This window comes from Passer domesticus, chromosome 3, assembly GCF_036417665.1.
Source record: "Passer domesticus isolate bPasDom1 chromosome 3, bPasDom1.hap1, whole genome shotgun sequence".
In the NCBI taxonomy this organism is placed as follows: Eukaryota; Metazoa; Chordata; class Aves; order Passeriformes; family Passeridae; genus Passer; species Passer domesticus.
The window spans coordinates 40,801,179-40,821,396 of NC_087476.1; the positions used below are offsets into that span (position 1 = coordinate 40,801,179).

A 20,218-nucleotide genomic window follows, 5' to 3' on the forward strand; every position below is an offset into this window, starting at 1 on the left:
TGATGCATTTTGGACAGTGAACAATTCTGGCAAGGAATTTTTTTACTAATCATTTCACAACATTTGATAGCTTTAAGGAAAAGACAACATTCTCCATTCCTTTGAAATAAGGTTTTCTCCCTAAAAATACCACAATAAATAAATAGACCAAACCATAGATTTTTTTAATTGCAACTTTTCTCAAGGAGGTAACAAATAGCACTGGAATGTAAGCTGCTGTCTATGTCCACTCTGGATCATTTCACCAGAGAGAGACATCTTGCATAACCATGAAAGGAGACAGAACTGTCATTTAAGTCTTGAAACACAGAATAAACTTTTCCCATCCATTGTTCCCTTGAATATGTGTAAACGTTACCTTTAGTGGGCATGATTTGATTTAGGCCTTCCCCACATTGCAGCTGGTTTAATGGAATGCCATAATAGTGTCACACGGTTATTCTTGAAAAACAGCTACTAAATGTTGATGTTACTTATTGTAGCAATATTTATGTGAGAATGCTGCAAATACTTGGGAAAAGGTTTTAAAGGTTGAAAGGCGAGTATAACCATAAATTATGAGAAATGCTGCAGTTGGGAAGTGACATAAAGTTCAATGGCCTCAGCTGTCGACACTGTGTGTTCATTGTTTTGGACACTCATGTGACTGCGTCTCAGCCAGCCAAGGGCTGGTTCTCTCCCTTACTGGATGGGATTTCAATGCAGGATTGTGGAGGTTTTTAAAGTGATTCTCTAAGGTCTGTTGTGTAACTTGCTCATCTCTGACACGAGAATCACCCTAAAAGCCAACCTTAGTAGTCTGAGTGACTGAAACAGATGATGGGGTTCACATGAATGCCGGCTTACAATACTAAATCATGTTTTATTTCCTCATAACACTGAACAGAGAAACGGAAGATAAAATGCAGTGCTGACCAGTAAGGCAAATTTATTTATTTAAGGTTTATTCCCAGGATGTTTGAACTGCTTTTCTGGGAGCCTTCCACCCAGCAAAGTGTAGAGAAACCCAGAGCCAAAGCCAGCCCAAAGGGTCACAGTGCCACTGACGCAGTGGGGTTTCCCTACCAGGCAGACAACATCTGGGGCATCTCTTGCCCCAGGACTAGGAGGGAAGGAAGAAGGGATGGAGCTGGGACAAGGAGCCTGAGGGAAGATCTGCAGAGCTGGGCTGGCTGCTGCTGTCCCCCGCCGTGGCCATCTCTATTTGATCTCATGCTCAGCAGCAGCCTGCTGGCTTCTCTCGGGCTGTGACACAGGCAAAGCAAGCAGCAAAGCCAGGATAACCTTTCTGCTCACAACAGCCCACGGCATCTTCTGCCTGTATCTAGACTAGCACAAGGGAAGCTTGGAATAGATAACATCCTGAATTGCAAGATTGTGCCAAACTGTCCTCAGACATACTGTGCCATCCTCCTCCTGACACCCTCCTCAGGCAGTGGAGAGCTTCATGGCTTAGATTGGTCCCTTTATAAAGTTCATTTTGAAATGGAAGTATCAAGTGTTGTGGCATGCAGTGAAGCCTCCAACCTCCCCTCAAAACTTTTAAGCATGCTCTGGAGGGTGGAGGCAGGGGATAGTTGTACCCAAACTGGAGGGTTTGCTTTGTGGGCAAGGAAGAGTCCACACACAAAACTGTGGGCAAATCTCAGAGTGTGATTAGACTCCAGTCAATAAAGTCCTTAACAGCCATACTGGTAATTCTCCATGCACACACTCCATGCTACTTGCTGCCTTGTATCCCCTCCACCCTGGCCCTGCATGTGCCGGTCCCTGAGCAGCTCAGCCAGATCCAATGTGAATGCTCAGCCACTGTGATGTTAATGCTACAGGTTTTGCAATTATGGCATGGTCTGCAGAGGAGTCCACATCTACAAGATACTCCACTTTTCCTTCAGTTTTACTGCTTTGCCTTAGTTAGGCTTTGAATTCTCTGTGCCCATTGGTATCAGCAGGATGTTCATGAAGCCTCTGGGCAGTTTCCTCATACCAGGACTGCATTGGTGCTGTCTCAAGAGTTACCAGGTCACCAATATACTATCCAATTAACAAAACCTCAGAATCCTTTTGTCCTGCTCCCTGTGGCTGGAGAAGCTCCTTCTATTCAGTAGCTGAGGTGGAAAAAACAGGAGTCTCTGGAGACAACTCTGGCACCCAAGGTCCATTCCCCCACTGTAGAAGCCTTGCCAGCCTGGCAATTTTTGCAGGAACAAATGCACCTTGAAGATGCAGCACTTTGATGCCCAGGGCTTAGAGCTTCCTGTCCTTTTACAGCATTGAATATGTTATGCTAGCACATGTGGCTACAGGTGCATGCATTTGCACAGTGCTTGTGAAACATCACTTATTCTGCATGTATAAAAAGTCTGTAATGCATGTTAAATTATTTTTTCCCTGATTAGAATATTTGGTTAATAAATGGGACAGCCTGTAGCAATGTTCTCTTCTGCCAAGACAAGGGTAACAGGGACATTGTACAGATATGCATTTAGCAAAGTTGGAAAATGTCATTAGCACATAAAACCTAAAATCATCATAAGCCCGTAAAAACTATGGAAAGCCAACAAGCAAAATCTCAGTAAGTGTATAATCACATAACCCCCATAATAAATTGCTGTTGTGTAGTAAAAGCTGATTAAAAATTTATAAAATCAGTTCAAACTATGTAGGTCTCACCTTAAGGCATCACATGGTGTTTACCCTGAGCCCTTTGCTTCCTTCCCTCTCCATACGTACCCACAGTGATGGGGCAGACAAGTTCTGCTTACCTGTACCAGACCTGCAGCTCTTGCAGTGTGCAGCGACAATGCCAAATAAAAATACTCTGCTTGAGCCCAGCAAACACGCAGGGCACATCATCTAAAGCATAAATATGCCACTGGCCAAGTTAGATGGCTGCCAACAGCGCTGTCCTGCTTTCAATGTCTTCTCCTCAAAGACTGCTAGTACGTGTGGTCCAAAGTTCTTCCTGACAGCAGAGAGGCACCTAAAATACAGCTAATGGGGAATTAGCTGATCCCAAATATGAAGGCAAGTGCCAATACCTTGCTGCATCGTTTTCTTCAGACAGCTGTTGTGGGAAGAGGCTCAGGGCAAGCTCTGCACACCAGGCAGTGCCACAAAAGGCCCCTTGCTTTGCCTGCAAATCCTGAGGCTCCTATTCTGGTTCTGTGGGATGAGATTAATTAACCTCACCCCATTATTTTCTCTGACTCCACCAAGAAGCAGCAGCCACAGTATTTCATCATGTCAGCCCAAGCCTGCCATAAATCAATCGGCTATGTCCAGCTGCTGTCTGTGTCTCAGGAAATGCTCCCCAGGTGACAACCACTGGATGCTCTACTGTATAAATGCTGCCTCACTGTGCCAACATCTCACCCTTCACAAAGAAACAGCTCACATAGAGTTTCCATGGTCTGTCCTGTCACAACCATAGGCAGCAGCAAGAGGAGAAGTTCACAAAGTTCAGCACACACACAGATTTGTGACAGGGACACTCAGAGCAGCCTGGCCTGGTCCCTCCACACCAAACACCCTCAGTGATGAGTGAGCTCAGCAGCTGCCCAGCTGTACTGTCCATCGTGGGGGACCACACAATGTTCCAATTAGAAATATGCTGTAGAGCAGCAACTGATTTGTGCTGGTGGCCCCATGAAATGTCACACAGCCTGATGACCAGTAGTAATCTACTTCTCTCTTCGTTTCTGGAACTTTGTTCACAGGTAATCCCAAAAGGGGGGGAAAATCGCCAAATACACTGCTTATTGCAAGTCTTTTATTCTGTCCTTCCTGCAAAGAAGATAAAATTCAAACAGTGAAGAGAGCATGAAACCTATTCCTGAAAGTAATGCAAAGTATCAGAGTTTTGGAGCAAGAAATGTCTTTTTAAAAGATGATTAACTAGTAATGTCTCTGTAATGATAAAGGGGGATTTTCAGAAAGTCAATTCAGCATTTTGAAATCAAAATAAAATTTTCAGATCAACTTTCAAATGGAAGTCCCAAAAAAATCTCTGAGAAAAATATTAATTGAAAGCACCTAGTCAATGGTGTGATCTCTTTCTGTGAAGGGTTCAGTACACCTTTTCTAGGAGAAGGAGAGACAAGGGAAGAAAGCAAAGAAAGAGTAGGCAAGGAAACAAAAAACATTTTAGGAATTACTCTATTGCTCACTAAGAAACTAACTTTTAATCTTTAACTTGGCTTTAAAAAGACTATGTTATCAATTAATTTCTGAGTTTTAAGCCATGTGGAAAATTATCAAAGATATTGATTCTGAGACAAAATGCTTGTAATTCAGTTGCATAAAGGTGAGACAGAAAAATCCAAATGTCAAGCTGAAGTCAAAGAAGGATCAAGAAGATCAAAGCTGTGGGACTTTGTCTTCAAAGTTACAGGCTCTTAGACAATTAAATGAAATTCTGAAAGTGGAGGTTTGGGGTGGTTTTGGAGGCTTCCAAAAAAATACCATTAGTAGCTGGCAAACTGTAAAGCCATTAAAAATAACCTTGAAGTTGATACAAGTTTCATAGAAGATCTATCCTAAAATAAGTATTAAATGTGCTACAGAACTGGCCAGGAAAATAGTCTATTCCTTATCATTTGCTTCGTTGGACATCTATAGGATAACAGCATGTGCTGCCTCAGTGAAAGTTAAAGAATGATGTCCATAGGGCAAACAGTTATCTATAAACTCATTTCTTACAAACCTTTAGGGAGACAAAATCCTTTTGATTTTATTGAATGTACATTTCTGTCTAATCTCCTGCCAGCCTCTCCTTAGCACTACCAGTAGCTGCAGAATTGACCCTGGGCTTGAGCTGAGCTCACCCTTTGGAGTGAGCCACAGCTCCTGGAAATGGGATGTAAAGGCATTTTTGGTGCCTATTTGAATGAAGTGGATATCAATGCAATCCATCAGAGCATTCTCAAGCCATGTGGGTTCCAAAGATTGCTAGTGCCAATCATAATTTGACTTTTCTCCTCATAAATGCATATTATTTGTTTTCCTGACAAGCTTCATAATCAGTTAGAGGCTCAGACAAAGGTGTTTGGGGTATTGCCTTTAAAAATTAGTACTTCGGCTCTGCTTCAGCAAGGCATCGTCGTTTATTCTTAGCTTTATTTTCAGACCATTGTTCAAGGAGCATCTCTACAGCTTAACAGCTATAGTGTAATTAAGAAGCATACTGGGGACAAGATTCAGACTACCAGTTTCACTTAGGAAAACCACAAGACCATTTTTTGAAGAAAAAGTTTAGGAGTATTGAAGGAAAGATTCCTCCTACCAAGACTCCATATGCAGTCCATGGTGAGAAGCAAGCATTTCCAGGAAGGAATTCATGCCATGTGCCTTAGATAGCCATCTGAGATGATACAGTCAGGAGTTTCAGAATCACACTTGTCTTTAGTGACACAACAATGTACAGACCTAAAGAATATAAATATTTATGATCCCTCTCTCCTCTTCTGGTCTTTTTTCTCCTCACCTTCTCTATTGGTTTGAAGAGACATACTGCTACAACCAGACCCTTTTGGTCTTCCTCTCTGCCCCTGACATCAGTCAGACCACCTTCCTGGCTGGTGACCAGGACGTGCTTGGTCAGTCTTTCACCTGCATTTCGCCAACATCTCCTGAGAAATCCTTTCTTCTGTAACCTGTATATCCTTTAATTTTGTGAATTTCTGATCAGTTTCATCAGACACACATCTCTAATTTTTTTTTTCCTCGCCTTCTGAACTAGGTAGGACAAATGGTTTTTCTCTAGGCCAAATACACCTTTTTCTCCTAATGATCTCTATTTGAATTTCCCATCAGCACAAGTTTCTGTCATTAATCTGTCTCAGGCAGAGGAGCCCCACCCAGCCCTTCTTTAGTTTCTTCCCCAGTAAGGAAGTAAAAACACCAAATAATTCATCTGAGTTCCATATTCATAGCAGATTTAAAGAATCCCTGGTGTCAAAATCTTAAGCTCTCCATAGGCAGAATACCCAGCCAAGAGCTCCCAGCAGTGGACAGCTCTCTGAGACTTCATAGCACCAGGTAAACTCAGGCTCTGTGCCTTTTTTTATTCATTTCTAAGAGATGTATTTGTGCTTTTCCTTGTCAGTTATTGAGATTGTGATGTTTTTAAGAGTTCACTCTTACATTAAGTTCCTTGTTACATAAATCAGGTAGACTTACTGAAGCAGTGGTGAAAGGGTGGCAGCAAATTGGGAAGAAAAAGATGATTAAAGAAAAGTAATTAGTACTGGACTGTGTCACATTTTCTGAAAGGTCCCAGATGTAACAACCAAAGCAGAGCTAAGCATGTAAGACAGAAAGGTTTTTGCACCTTGAACGACTGAAGAGACCAATCACAAAAATTTCTCTCTTGGAGGCACAAGCTGAACTTAGCCTGCAGGTATTTGCATGAGATGTGCCTGGATTTAGTGGGCTCCAGCACAGGTGGGTTTGGGTTTATCCATTGAGATCAGTAATGGCTCTCAAGCTCCTGAAGTACTATTCTCCATCTGTCTGGAGTACCATACTTACAAAGAGGACACTATGGGAATAAACCAAACTTACACAATCTTCAGTGAGCTGAAGATGTGTTTATTTGTGTGGCCCTACCTCTCCAGCCTTCTTCCCGTGCTTCTATACAGCAAGACCCAGCAAGATAAAAGAGAAGCACATTCACCTGCTAAGCCTCTCACTTTGCACTGAAACAAGCAGCAGTCCCCATGGGACCAGGTTCTCCCAGCCTGTCATTGCCATGCTCCGAACCACGCCGATGCCTTTTCCTTGCGTGATGGCTCTCTGCCAAAGGAGCAGAGCTGCCTGCTGTGCTGCATCCTGACACTGCAACAGCCACATGTGCAAGCAAAATGCATCCTTTTCTCCTCCTAGCTCTGCACCCCGTCACTGGCGTGCACAGACAGATAGTCCTCCAAAGTAATTACAATTACATTGCAATTAGTAACAGCCAGGGCTTCACAACAGCAGGCAGTTTCCAGGTAGTACTCCTGTGTAAGGGATGTCAGTCTTTCCACATCTGTGGCTGAAATGCTAAGGAGAAACAAGGCAGTAGCTCTTGCTCAAAACTAAATCCTCTCAGCTGCAATTATCTTACTCTTTGCCTAAGAATAAAACCAACATATTCAGAGTCTTAGCCCATTTGCTGTTGCTTGAGCTTCATTATGCTGTTGCTGTCAATGGTGCTTGGCTTTTCTTCCCAGATCTAGGTGAAGCTGGTCCATGCTGAAGTCAGTTATCTCTGTAAGAAAAAATTCAATATAAAATCTCTGCCTTTGGCTTTTCTCAGCACTTGCCCTTTCACTCACAAAGCTTGTTTATGGTGCAAACGATTTACAGAAGTCTGACAGCAGTTCAACAAGGTGAAAAGCAAAAGGCAGAAGAACTCCACGTTTTTGTCATGTCATAAACATGATAGAACAACAAAAACAATTCCATTTTCTGCTTTCTCCTTTCACTAGTGATAAAGTCAGATCTCTGAGGAGGTATTACTTTGAAACTAATACTTAAATATGTGCCTTTGAGGCTTTTTTCCCATTGTTTTCCCTTTAAAATGAAGTTTAAAAATACATTGGGGATTCAATAGTATCTGTAATTCTGTCTCTAGATTTTTGCTTCTCTTAGATTTGCTTCTTTGTCTTTTATTCCAAAAGTAGCTCTGGTGTAAACAGGTGCAACTGTCTCATCTTCCATGAAGCTGCACCCATACGACCAGGCACGCTCAACCAGATATTTTGGGAATGCATCCCTGCAGTTATTTTCTTCCTTCCATACCTGCAGCTCAGCACCAGGGTCTCTTTTCCTCTACTCCCCACAGTGATCCTCTCTGCTGGAGCAAGGAGCAGAACAGAGAGTGAGCCACGACACCATCCCCCAGCACCTGGGTCTCTCAGCTCGCACAGGGTTTCATGCTGACCAGTGCTGTCACATGCCTGGCATGAGGCTCTCCCACATGGAGGGAAAAAGGCATCTCAGCAGTCCCAAATCAGCTTTCTGCAAGTCTGGTAACTCCTGCTTCTTCAGTGAATCAGCTGAAGAGAAAGTGATATCAAGTTCAGCCAATACACTGGAATGACTGCAGCAGGAGAAAGTACTACCCAGTAATTACCCAGATTATTATTTTTACCCTTTTTCTTTCTTTTTTTCCCCATAAACCTCAGCACCAATTTATCCAGAATATGCTATGGAAAGAGAAGAGGGGAGTAGAAGGGGAAGAAGATTGCTTTCCAGCTGACAGGCTGAAGCACATACAAGATGGTCTTTTGGAATATTTTGGCCCAAAACAGACTCTGGTAAACATGTAGCTAAGGGACACAAATGCATCTCCAGATAAGACACTGGTGTGCCTCTAAGAAGATATTGATCTGTGACCTAGGTTTAAATTGGAAGTGCTTACAACAGCACTGAAAACTCTTGAGAAAGTCACGAATGCTCGCATGCAGTTGCTTCCACCATTGGATCCAAAAGACCAAATCTGTGACTCTGCTCATACTCAGCCCTCTAATTTGTTTCTAAACAGTGTTTATCAGTGGGTACACATGCAACCAGCAAAGCATGACTGGTATGGCTGGCTGTTGGCCAGCATGCCACACATGTTAATCATCCTCTAAATGAAATTTTAAAAAAAAAAAAAAAAAAAAAAAAAGGAAAACCAAGAAAACCAAGGTCTGCTTTTTCATCAGTTGTGGACCACAGTAGGATTTACTGACAAAGACAGAATAAACCAGAGAGAAATGCATTTCCAACTATATCCACTGTGCTAAGACCTCTTATTCCCTGGGAAAGGTTAAAGGATATTTTAAATGATGTGAAGAAGATAATGTTTTTAAGTTGAATTAAATTTACAGAGACATACACTGACTTTCTGTTGGGTTGCCAATGATCCTAAATGGTTCTGAGTCAAGATTAATGTTTACAATCTCTTGGCCCCAGTGTTATTGTGGGCTATTGATCATAAGCCAAATTAGGACAAGTTCACAGAGCAACCAGTCTAAGGATGGTCTTTTGACTTCAGTGGGTTTGGTACACTTCGGTTGGCTCAGGATATAGAAAGTGCCCTAGAAAATGTCTGTTGCAATGAAAATCTCTGAAGTTATTTAAATTAAAAGGAAACTATATAAATGTGAAAGGGCTGAATAATTTTTCAAATTATTCTGCTTCCTCTCTCTGCTACAGGTTTCCTGAAGTATTTGGGGAAAACCTTTCATTAGCATTTAGAGTTCCCCCCTCCAAAATGAAGAAAGTAATATTTGCCATCTTCAGAGGTGGGTTCTAAGAGAGGTAAGTGTGAAACTTCACAAATGTGGTGAGACCCCCAGGTGACAGGGTAAGAAAAGTAATAGCTGCAGTCACTTTACTTATTCTGCTCTAAGAATCGTAAGGACCACGTTTTCAAAGGGGTCTCAATTCATCTTTCTGTTTGAGCAGACCATGTTAAACATTAATTCGCAATCGTGTGCCTTTCCTCACTTGGATTGTCTTTGCCCTCAATGGAAAGAAAAGTCCTGAAAATTATTTGCGTTCCGTAAGAGCAGCTCTCAACTCCTATCAGCAGCACCAGAAACCAGCACAGGGTGCGGAGGGAAGCGCGGGTGGAGAGCGCTGCTCCGTGCCCTGCTGCGCCCCACCAAGAGAAAGGGCCTGCTTTTCTCCCTTTTCCTCCCGCCCAAGGAATCCCGGGGGCGGGCTGGGAAAGGAATCCTGATCTCTGCTGGAACGGAGAGGGGGAGGAAGCTCATTCATTCACCAGCCTCTGGGCCGGGCTTGTACCGGCTTATTCCTTAACCCATTGAGCCACATGCTTTTCCTCTGTCTGCTGATCCAAAGGGATTCTTTTCACCCTGGTTCTTATGTCAGGTGGATGTGAGATTGGAAACTACTGGGATGATCTCCTCTACACCGGGCTTATACATCCCACGTCCTCATCCCCACTATCCTTTGTGTCCCTGCAGTGTCCTGCAGGTTTTTCCTGCACAGCCTGGAAATACTCATTATCTATCCCAAGAATAATACCCTGTGTAAGACACACATCCTATGATGCTCAATGCATTTAGTGGAACTCTCAATGTAATTCTAGTCTCAGCCCAGCTGACCCTGTGGGGATATCTAGCAACAATCCTGGCTTAGAGCTCTGCAAAGTCAATGGGGCTTTTTGGATCTAGCTTTCTTAAGGAAAAAAGGCCTGAATGGTCATGGAGGTTTTGCACAAATTGTGTTCTTGTGGGTGTAAAAGACAGAGGTGCCGTTGCCCCTCTATCCCACCTTCCCCTGAACTCATGAGCACTTTCAGCTTAACCCAACAGAAGTGCATGGTGTTCATTCTTCTTCCTGAATGTTTCATGCAGAGAAGCAAACGGCAGAAGAGACAGACCTTTCCAATGCCCTCTCCGAGAAGGCAGCTACAGGCTGCTTGTGCCCACCAAGAGATGTCAGGAGAAGGTATTCCGAGGGAAAAACACCCCAACCCCCACCTACACTCTGCTCATTCCTTAAGCCCTGCTAGACACCATAGGAGCCAGTCAGAAGATACAGTGCAATAGGAAATCAATTTTTGTAAATCTCAGTGCTAACAGAGCGACTTATTAGCTTTGCTTACAGCAAGCACCTTTTCTGAAACTGTTTTCTGTTAAAAAAAAAAAGAAAAAGTAACACATTTTTTTAGGATGACTGTATCTACAGTACATCTGTTTCAGGACAAACTGGACCAGGGGTACCACTCTTTTCTGATTCTGTTTATGTAGTTGCAGTATTAATTGATGTTTATTGGCAGGACATGAGATTTCTCGGTATCTTGTACTTTTCTCTGAATCAAAACTCCAACCAATTATTTTTCTTTAAATAAAATGTATATATACAAGTTAGTGTAATTGATTTGTGGATAAGATTGCTAAACTAAGGGAAAAGGTGTGGAGGTATTTCCCTATGAATCAATTTCCTGGGGATTTTTTCTTTTTAAAAAAAGAGCAACTGAACAAAATCTGATGTCCCGTGTAAGTTCTACAGCATCTGTAAACTGGATGGATAGATCCAAGCAGGAAGCCATTATGTAGGTACTGAGTTGTTTAAGCAGTTGTAGCAAGTTGTTTAAGTTAGTGACTTACAGAAGCCTGGAGGACCTAGGGATATGAGGGATATATGCAGGAGAGCAGAATCATGACCTCTCCAGATGTTCTCATGTTAACAGCACCTTCTCCACTGGGCTTTTAAAGGCTGTAACACAGAAAGGTGCTGGTAAAGGCAATTGCAACAGACATGAAATCTGGTCCTATGTCTTTCTGTATTCTAGCCTATTTAAACTTTAATTCAAAACTAATAGTAGTATGACTCATGATTTTTGGTGAAGAGATTTTTTAATTCTTCCATTCTACCGACAAATTGTTACAAAACAGGATTTATGCATCAATCTTGAAATGGATCATTCAGTTAATGGTGAAATTGTCAAGAACTGATTAATGAGCCAACTGGATCAGAAGGGATTTTGATATACTTTCCTTTGACAGTCCTAGTGGAAGAAGCTCAGGTAGATGTCAAAATGCATCTTTTGCTTTCTTTCATACCTGCTTTGTTGATAAGGCTGGCTGTAAGGTACAATCTCCTCACATCACTGAGTACTTACACCATGGGGTTATTTCTGTATTTCAGTTTGCTGTTTCACCTAATCATGTAAAATTAACTGTGGACAGCAAAATGGCCAGAGAGGCCTACCTGGACTGGGGGGCCACAGAAGGCAGGGCACATTGTGGAGGCAGCAGATACTGCCCCAACAATGGCTCTGACCCACAGGACAAATGCAGCTCCTCCTGCTGCCTGCAGGGCCAAATGCCTGGGAAGTCAAGGCAGTAATCTCAGTAACTCAATATTTCATCTTCAGGGGATACTTGTATTTCTGTGTCTCTGGAACTGAATAAGGGAAAAATAAGTCAAAAGCAAATTTCAGTTTTGTTTTATAAAATATAATTACATGACAATGCACTTAAATGTTTGTTTTTAGAAAGCAAAAGCCTGGGTAGCCTTTCAGTCCTACTAAGTCATTTCAAGTTGATCAAGATCTCTTTTTGCTTACATAGCAAAACTCCTTTTTGAAACATCTGCAGAATTTTTTGCTGCCTTCTCCTGTTGCCTTTTTACTATTTGTATATCCCATCTCTCTTCTCTGACTGACTTTTAGCTGATTATTTCAACTTGTGTTGGTCATATTCACCCTACAGTCGGATGCTACAGTCATCCAGGCACACATATTATTTGATGTGCTGGAGTTTCTCCATTGACATTCTCTGAGCTAATGGGAATAAATTAAGTTCATGCAAAAGCTTTACATGTTCCAGATTCAAAATACCCCCAAGTGCAATCAATGCCTCTGTGAGTGTTTGATCCTTTTATTTCAACATGGGTAATCCTACATCTTGTTTGTGATTCTGTTTTATCTGTTTTTAATTGTGTTGCTGTTATTCAGGTATCATAAGTAAATTGCTATTGTCTCCTAATCATCTTGGATTATCACCTTCTCTTCAACCTCCCTTGTTTAAGAGCTTGGAAAAGAACTGGGGGGTGGGTTGAAGGGAAATATGGTCCTAGGTCTGACCATCTAGTCACAAAAAAAAAATTCCCTGAAGTCCAGTTTGATTTCCATAATACTGAGGCTGGATTGGTTTAAATTTTTAATTATTTATTACAGTCTTCAGAGTGTGGCAATGTGACTGACCTATTGCTTTTTAATTATTTTGGTGGCTTTTGATACTATTAGCCATGACATTTTGCTGATCCAGCTACATTATTCTTTCAGTTTTGGCACTAAGATCATTCAATGTCTCTGTCCATCTCTGTCAACAAAATGTCAGCCTCTTCTTAAAAGATCACTTTGTCTGATGGTGTCTGTTGGAAAAGATGATTAAATCCTCACCTCCAACTTGTAGGTATGAATTTGGGTTAGATTTTTGTCTCTTCTGGCACTGTGTAGATTTCTGGCTCCAATAAAAAAGTAATATCCTAGGGTTGTTTTAATCTTGCTTCAACATGAAAAGGAACACGTAATAATTTCAATAAAGGGATGTCAGCAAGACAAGCTTTTATTAGCAGTCCCATGCCTGTTACAAAAGCTCATTATCTTTCCTCCATTTAGTGACTGGTGGAGGGAGAGTTTTGAAACAAGGCAGATTCCCCAGTTACTCCTGGAAACCCCTGAGAGATCAGTGCCCACTGTTCCCTGTTGTGTGTCATTATCTGCATGGGTTGCACTCCTGTTTTGCCTGGTTCCAAAACTGGTATTACCTCCATCTATAAATACCATTTGTAAAATGATAAAATTCAATACGCTTTACACTTTACAATTTTATCAACCAAGTGTAAAAAAGGCAGGAGCTGGAAGAAACTGGGCTGTGCCAGTGGGGTAGAACAAGCTGTGAAAAAACACTTCTATTTCCATAGCCAACCACTGAAAATGAAAGCTAGAACATGAAGCTTCCCTCTGGGACTGTTGTGGGTGAGTCTGAGCTCATGAGGCATCTCCTCATGCAGAACCAGCACCTGGTCACAGAACCTGGACCAAAGGTTTCAGTCAGCCATTGTTTTGTGTTCATTTATAATCATGGAATCATTAAGGTGGAGAAGACCAAAGACCAAAAATTAAATGTAAAACTTGTCCTTTCAGATTGTAGGGCTTTACAGCCTAATAAAAGAAGAAGGAAAATGTTGGAAAGAGGAAAAAGAGAAAAACCTTGTGGTTCAATATAAGCCCCAGAAAACATAGATCTCCACAAAGGCTTTGGCGTGTGACTTATCTAACCAAACAGTAATCCTTCTCCTCAAGCAGTAGTAGATAAGAGGAATCATGCCCTAAAAGTGCATATATTTTCTGCCAGGAGAAGCAGACAATAAGTACCATCTCAGAGGAAAATGCATTCCTTTGCAGACACTGAAGGGAGAGATGACAGGAAGGTTCTGCTGCCAGCTCTGAATGCAGGCTTTGAAGAAGCAATGTCTGTGGCAGAGAACAGTTCTTGGGGGAAACAAACGTTCCCTGCTTGTCTTTTCTTGTTGTTGGGCAGAGCCCCTTTTGTCATCATGATATTCCTGTTGCCACAGCACAGTGTGGCTCCTGCCATGCATTGGGTACCCCCACTCTGCACTGCCCTGCTCCACTGGGCTGTGAACTTGCCTGGCAGAGTGAGCACGAGTTCAGACTTTGCCTATTTTCTGCAAACCTTTTGTTAACATCTTTTATAGTATTTTTTCAGCAATGTTCAAAATGCTGGGTTCTTAATCTGGTGGAACCTTCTGATTTATTCTTTTTTGAAGGGCACCCACTTAGCCCTAAAAACATTCCTTTTAAAGCTGAACAGTTTTTCAGAAACACGTCAGCTTCTTCCTTCCCCTGCAGACGGTGCCTGAGACCTGGCTGAGCCATGTACCCACATTATGTAAAGGCAGTGACAGGACATTAAAAACCATCCCTCAGACATAAAACACTGCTGAGCTGTTTTATGCATTGACAATATTAATGATTATGGCATGTCTAAATCCTAATTCCTTTAAGAAAATCAGTATCTCAAACTGATTTTCTGTGGAACTTCTGACAGTGGGGAAGTAGATTTTGAATTTTCCCTTTCCTAAATGTATTTCCATGTCCTTGTACCTACATTTCATCACTGCCAGCTCCATGTGCCTGCTGTTCTGCCAGAGAAAGCCCATTAAATGAACCCTCAAACTTAACAACTGTGGAAGGAAACCAAGACACGAATGATGTCTGACATGGTTAGAGCACTGATATCACTATTTAACAGTGGAGAACTAGTGAAGTTATGGATAAATCATTATGAAGTGTATTCTGAGCCATTTCCTGTTTGTATATGGTGATCACTTATGAAACATCAGCATCAGTGACTGCTGCACTCTTTACTTGTAACACCATCTCCACACTACAAAATACCATTTTTTGTTCCATCTGAACTAAAAGTTGATGAGCAGTCAGTGTCAAAAAGAGGAATACATTATATTCCACTCATCCAAACAGCACGAAATACCAAATATAGTCTCATAAACATTGCATGTTCCTAATGTAACTGGATCACAACTTCAGCTGCTACAAATGAAAAGCTATCACGTTTCATCACCACTTAATGAACTCCAAACTTGCTCTGGTTTTATTCCCAGTCCCTGCACAGAATCCCCTGAACCTCTGTACTCTGGACAGATTATGATTCATAGTCCAAAGCAATTATTTTGTCTTTTATCCTTCTGTCTAATATAGAAATATATTGAACACACAAATATTTCACAAAGATGTTGGTTCCTTTTTCCTTGGCTTTGTCAGTTTGTAATAAAAGAATCTGTTCCAAAGCAGGGAATTGCCTATGGAAATTATAGCTTATGGAACATAGTACTGATAACCAAGTAACATACACTTTTCATATATTCATACACCAGGAAGAATAGGAAGGAAGAGTGGAAAACAAGAGGGAGCAGTGTTAATGACAAGAGCAAAGCAGTAAAGCACAAAAGTGAAGAAGCATCGAGAAACTGCTCTGTGCTGTGCTATCATTACCAGATATAAAACAGTTTTCCAATGTGAGGCTCACAAAGAAATTGGTAGCACTTGACCCACATAGTTCTTTCCACAAACCTCTATGAGCTTAACTGGCATTTTTCAAAACAAGTTTTAAAGGAGAGGTATTTATAAGTCTTCTTATATCTAATTCCAGAAGGTTAGGGCAGCACACAAATTCTCAGTTTGTTAGTGATGAGTCATTTTTATTATCAAGATTACCAAACTATGAACATATTTGACTGAATGCTAAAGTCACACTATAATCTTGCCAGATCAATATAAACACTCCTCCTGTTGGAGTTCTCTCTTTTAAAGAAGCTTTCTGCAGTAGTTCTTTTTTGCTTGTGAATACAACACACACAGATTCTCTCAGAAACAACTAAATCTGAATTTATTTACAACAACCAAATGTTAGCTGCTAATATTTATACAGAAGAAGGAAGAAAAAACTAGAAGATGCTACTACCAAGCTCCTTACTGGTCTTTTGGTTTACAGGAATTCATAGAAGATGCAAACTCTTTCAGATCTGATTGAAATACAAAGGTTTTATTAAAATCCAAGGGAGAAAAAAAACACAGTCCCAATCAAGCCCATGGGAATATTTCTATTGGCTCTGCTGTGCCAAGACTTCAAATGGGTATTTAACCTGGCGAAGAAATGAGTAGAGACGATTGCAGGATTTCCTCTCGTTTGAACGTTCTCATTAGATGAGGCCTCGGTGACCCCTGGGTTGATGGGTTGTTTCAATGTTTAATTGCTTTGACCTTCAGGGAGTTTCTTTTCATGTCCAACATAACCTTAGGTTTTTTTAGTTTAATGTGACAAATTACTTCATAAAAACAGCCCTGGATATTTTCATTAATTCTGGACAAATTGTGTTACACATAAAAGATGTCTTTTTCACAGATGCTGTAACCATGCCAAATAGTATCGTAATTGTTCCTTTTTTAGCTGCTTTGGTATATGTCTGTACATATTTAGAGTAATTGGTGTGATTTAGGAGAGTATATAAATGATGAGGTAATTCTAAGAAGGGTAAGATCACAAAAAAACCCACAATTTTGACACCCTACTCTGTAAACTAAGCCTTCCCAAGGGTCACGTTTTCTGAAAATTATTCGCTTCTTTTCTTCTGAGAAGGGAGTGCTGTCCTTTCCACAACGGCACTGCAACACTGACAGAGCCACAGAAGCAGCCATTGTGGCAATGCAGAAAAGGTGTTGGTTCTTTCCAAAGGAGCCCTGTCCAGCTGGGAGCTGCATCTTCCACATCTCTGAGACCCTGTAGAGCAGTCCAGCTGCTCTACAGTTCTGAAAGTGCCACCACTGGCTGCTTTTCACACAAGTCAGGTGTCAACTTCCCTAGGCACCCTTGGGCCAAAGTATGTCAATAAAAGCATTTCATAGTCAAAGCACACAAGTCTGTGGATGGTTTTCCCGATTTTCCCCTCTAAACAAAGAGCATGGAGCTGCACGTGAAAATGCCGGGTACTGCGCAGTGCTCCTCCATTGCCTCCACCAGGCTGGCTCTCCTGGGGAGGGATAGGGCCCTGTTCCCTCACAGTAAATCCAGTATGGTCAAATTTCCACCTGCTGCAGACTGGCCTCTTGGTTGACACAAAGTGCGCTTATGCCAGGCCGTCCGTATGGAAATGAGACGCTTCGCTGCGTGCCTCACGCATGCGGATCCCCATCTGCAAATGTCACCTGTGAAAGACAGGGGCCACTCCAGAAGGCACAAAGCTCGGGATTGTTTAGGCAGAATGGAAAATGACACCCCGGCATTTACAATGGGATTTTTATTATCGATGTCACAGATATGATACTTGCTACTGACATGCTTGAATTAGAAGAGACAAAGTAAACTGTTAGAAAGAAGAGGCCATTGAACTAAATACAAGTGTAACCTGCATGCTTATATTGCAGCATTCGATTTCCTCTTGAGTCTTGGGAAGAGGGGGCAGACAGCAGAGGGGAGACCTGTGTTTCAGCTGAAATCTCTTGTGTCTACACAGGATAGTAGGGCCTCTCCAAAAAGCAGACAAAGGGCCAGGAGCAGGCAGTTGCGAGAGTTTTGTTACAGGAGATGGAGTTTGCAATTCCCGCCAACCTCCATCCCAACGCAGATCTCTGCAAAGCTGCAAGTAAGGAAAAAGTCAAAAATATTGCAGTTGGAAACATTCCTAAGGACTGAGCAGCTAATGACATGATCAAAAGCTACATTTGTCCTGTCCTAAGCATACCACTGTTGACACAGGCTTGGGATCTCTGGATTTACAAGCTGAGCAAGTGGTCATCCCATGTCTCAGAGCCTGAACCTGGCTGTAAGAAACAAGTGGCCATTTTTTCTTGGAGAGTTTTGGATGGGAGCTGGGCTGAGAATCCAGGAAATCCAGTCGGTGCTCACACACCCATTTGCTTTGGAAAGACAAAGTAACTGATGCTGTGTGGTGAAAATGAAAGAACAGTGAAGTTTCTGAACCTGTCACCCAAAGAGAAACATCACTGGTCACTTTAAGCTTTGTAGAAACTGCTTATAATAGCAATAAAGTAAAGGATGAGTAGGTTTCAACTCCACTGGTTCTTTTCTCTTTTAAGAAAATATAAAAGTATTTTTAAAACATTTCTAGTATTGAAGTATCAATTGCAGAAGACCCTGTGTTAAGTGCTTCATTCCCCAAGAGGTTTAGCCCCTGAGGGCTTTTAGGATCATAGCTCAAAGGATTGAATCTGTGACAGTGAGACACAGATAGATTATGAGATGTCTTAGAAGGCCAAAAATCTGGTCCCTCCTTCTGCAAAGCTGTGTACCACTGGAAGAGTGCAGCTGAATTATCCATACTAAAATCTCAGTGTCTTCATCCCTCTCAAAGAGCCTCTCTAAACACTGTGCTGTCAGGAATAAGAAAGAACAGCAAAATAAGCCACTGTGTGATTCAAATATTCCTAAGTGGTCACTGAAACACCCTCCTCTTGGCCACAAGACCGCATTCTTCAACTCTGTTTGCTGCGCTATGAAACACGAGGTCATTTTTAGCACAAGCCTCATGAATAGAGACTGGAATTTTCTACAAGGTCTTCTTTTCTTATCCCCCATTTCTCCCCCCTTTAAAAACAACTCCCAGTCTGCCAGTACAAGAGGGTTCACTGTCTGGGAATTCCCTCCCCATGATACCTATAGCCTTGGAGGGGACCTGGTGGCCCCTGCCGGGTCTGCAGAAGCATTTGCCAGTTTACCTGGAAGCAACCTGATCTCCTCCTCCTCCTCCTGCCACCCTGCCTGGTATCATCTAGCAGCAGCAAGAGGCTAAGAAACATCAGGAATAACAGATCCAATTTTCCTCTAAAGCCAAAGTTTTATGTTAAGGAGGAGAAGTGAATGATACGTTGCAGATATTTATAGCAATTAGATGCTGCCTGTAAGAACATGAGCTTGTCAGGAGGAGCAGTGACTGAAAGGCATGCAGACAGCTCCTTGATGAAGTGGTGTTCACTCGATGAAATCTGTACTCTCAGCATTTTTAAACAAAAAGCAGCTCCTTTTGGGTGAGACCTTTAACACTCAGTCCAGAAGGGGAACAATAAAGGACTCTGGCACAGGCATCTCCCAATGCTTTGGATTTGAAACTTAGAGCTACCATTTTCTATTGTTTTCAGCCTTGATTTAGGAGCTTCATTACTTCTCTAAGTAAAAGAAGAATCTGTCCCTTAACAACTACCTCTGCTATTTTGCCTTTTGCAGAATTATGCAGTGTGTGCCAAACACAGCACAAATGAGCAGCCCATACCTGGGAGTTACTGGCCAGCTCATCAGCAGCGCCCGTCATGCTGGGGAGAGACTTTTGTGTCCAATCACTTCTCACTTCAGCAAGGAAGAAGGGTGAGTCTTTCAGGTCCCCAGGGGCACTCTGCCACACCTGGGATACATCCCAGCCAATAGGAAACCACCAAGCCTATTCACTGGAATTAATGTCACTTCCATTAAAATGTTATGAATGAAAAAATACTTCAGATTGCAAATTCTTTGGTTTGACTCTACATTTTTTTTTAATAAATGGACTAATTCTTAATTATTCAAATAGTGAACCCTTGCTGAAATTTAGATTCAGGGCCAGAAGCCTTAGGCCCAGTCCTGAAATACTTTCTGACATGGGTGGAAGCAGAAGGCTGGGGTTACTTCACAGAATACAAACAGGCACTGAGTTTACTCTTCCAGCAGCTCCCTAAAATGAAGTCCTGCTGGAGCAAGAAGGAAGCCTTAGCTAGAGAGCATGCCCCAGCTGGGATACATTTTGCAAGTTTTGCATACCATTATGAGGACTTGAATTGCGCCCTCCTGAAGCAGCACAGAACAGGGAGCTCCAGCGTAGGGGAAAAAACCACATTTAGATTCACCCAGATTTGTATCCTTTGATCAAAACCTGCCCCTTGTGCTTATGAGAATCTCATGTAAATATCTGCAAAGTTACTCCTTTATCTGCTTTCACATTTCTTTCCAGAGAAACCTTTGCAATGCTATCTGCAGCAGCTGTGGTTTCTTGGGCTGCTGAAATCATGGCTCATAGTACTGAATATTAGAATCTCATTATCTTTTTTCTTGTTAGGTATGTATCTGCCCCTTTTTTCAGAGCTGTGACCATATTTTATCTCTTCCTTTTGCGATAC

General features: G+C 41.9%; 1 long non-coding RNA gene across 2 annotated transcripts; it reads left to right on the top strand.

Moving 5' to 3' along the window:
• The first annotated feature begins 7,997 nt into the window (after positions 1 to 7,997).
• LOC135298034 (uncharacterized) lies at positions 7,998 to 19,389 on the top strand. Of its 2 annotated transcripts, none has more exons than XR_010359996.1 (3): positions 7,998 to 8,111; positions 9,187 to 9,291; positions 19,296 to 19,389. It is a non-coding gene; the product is annotated as an uncharacterized LOC135298034 (long non-coding RNA). The 2 variants fall into 2 exon arrangements; XR_010359995.1 differs by lacking the exon at positions 19,296 to 19,389 and adding an exon at positions 15,433 to 15,641.
• The last annotated feature ends 829 nt before the right edge of the window (positions 19,390 to 20,218 follow it).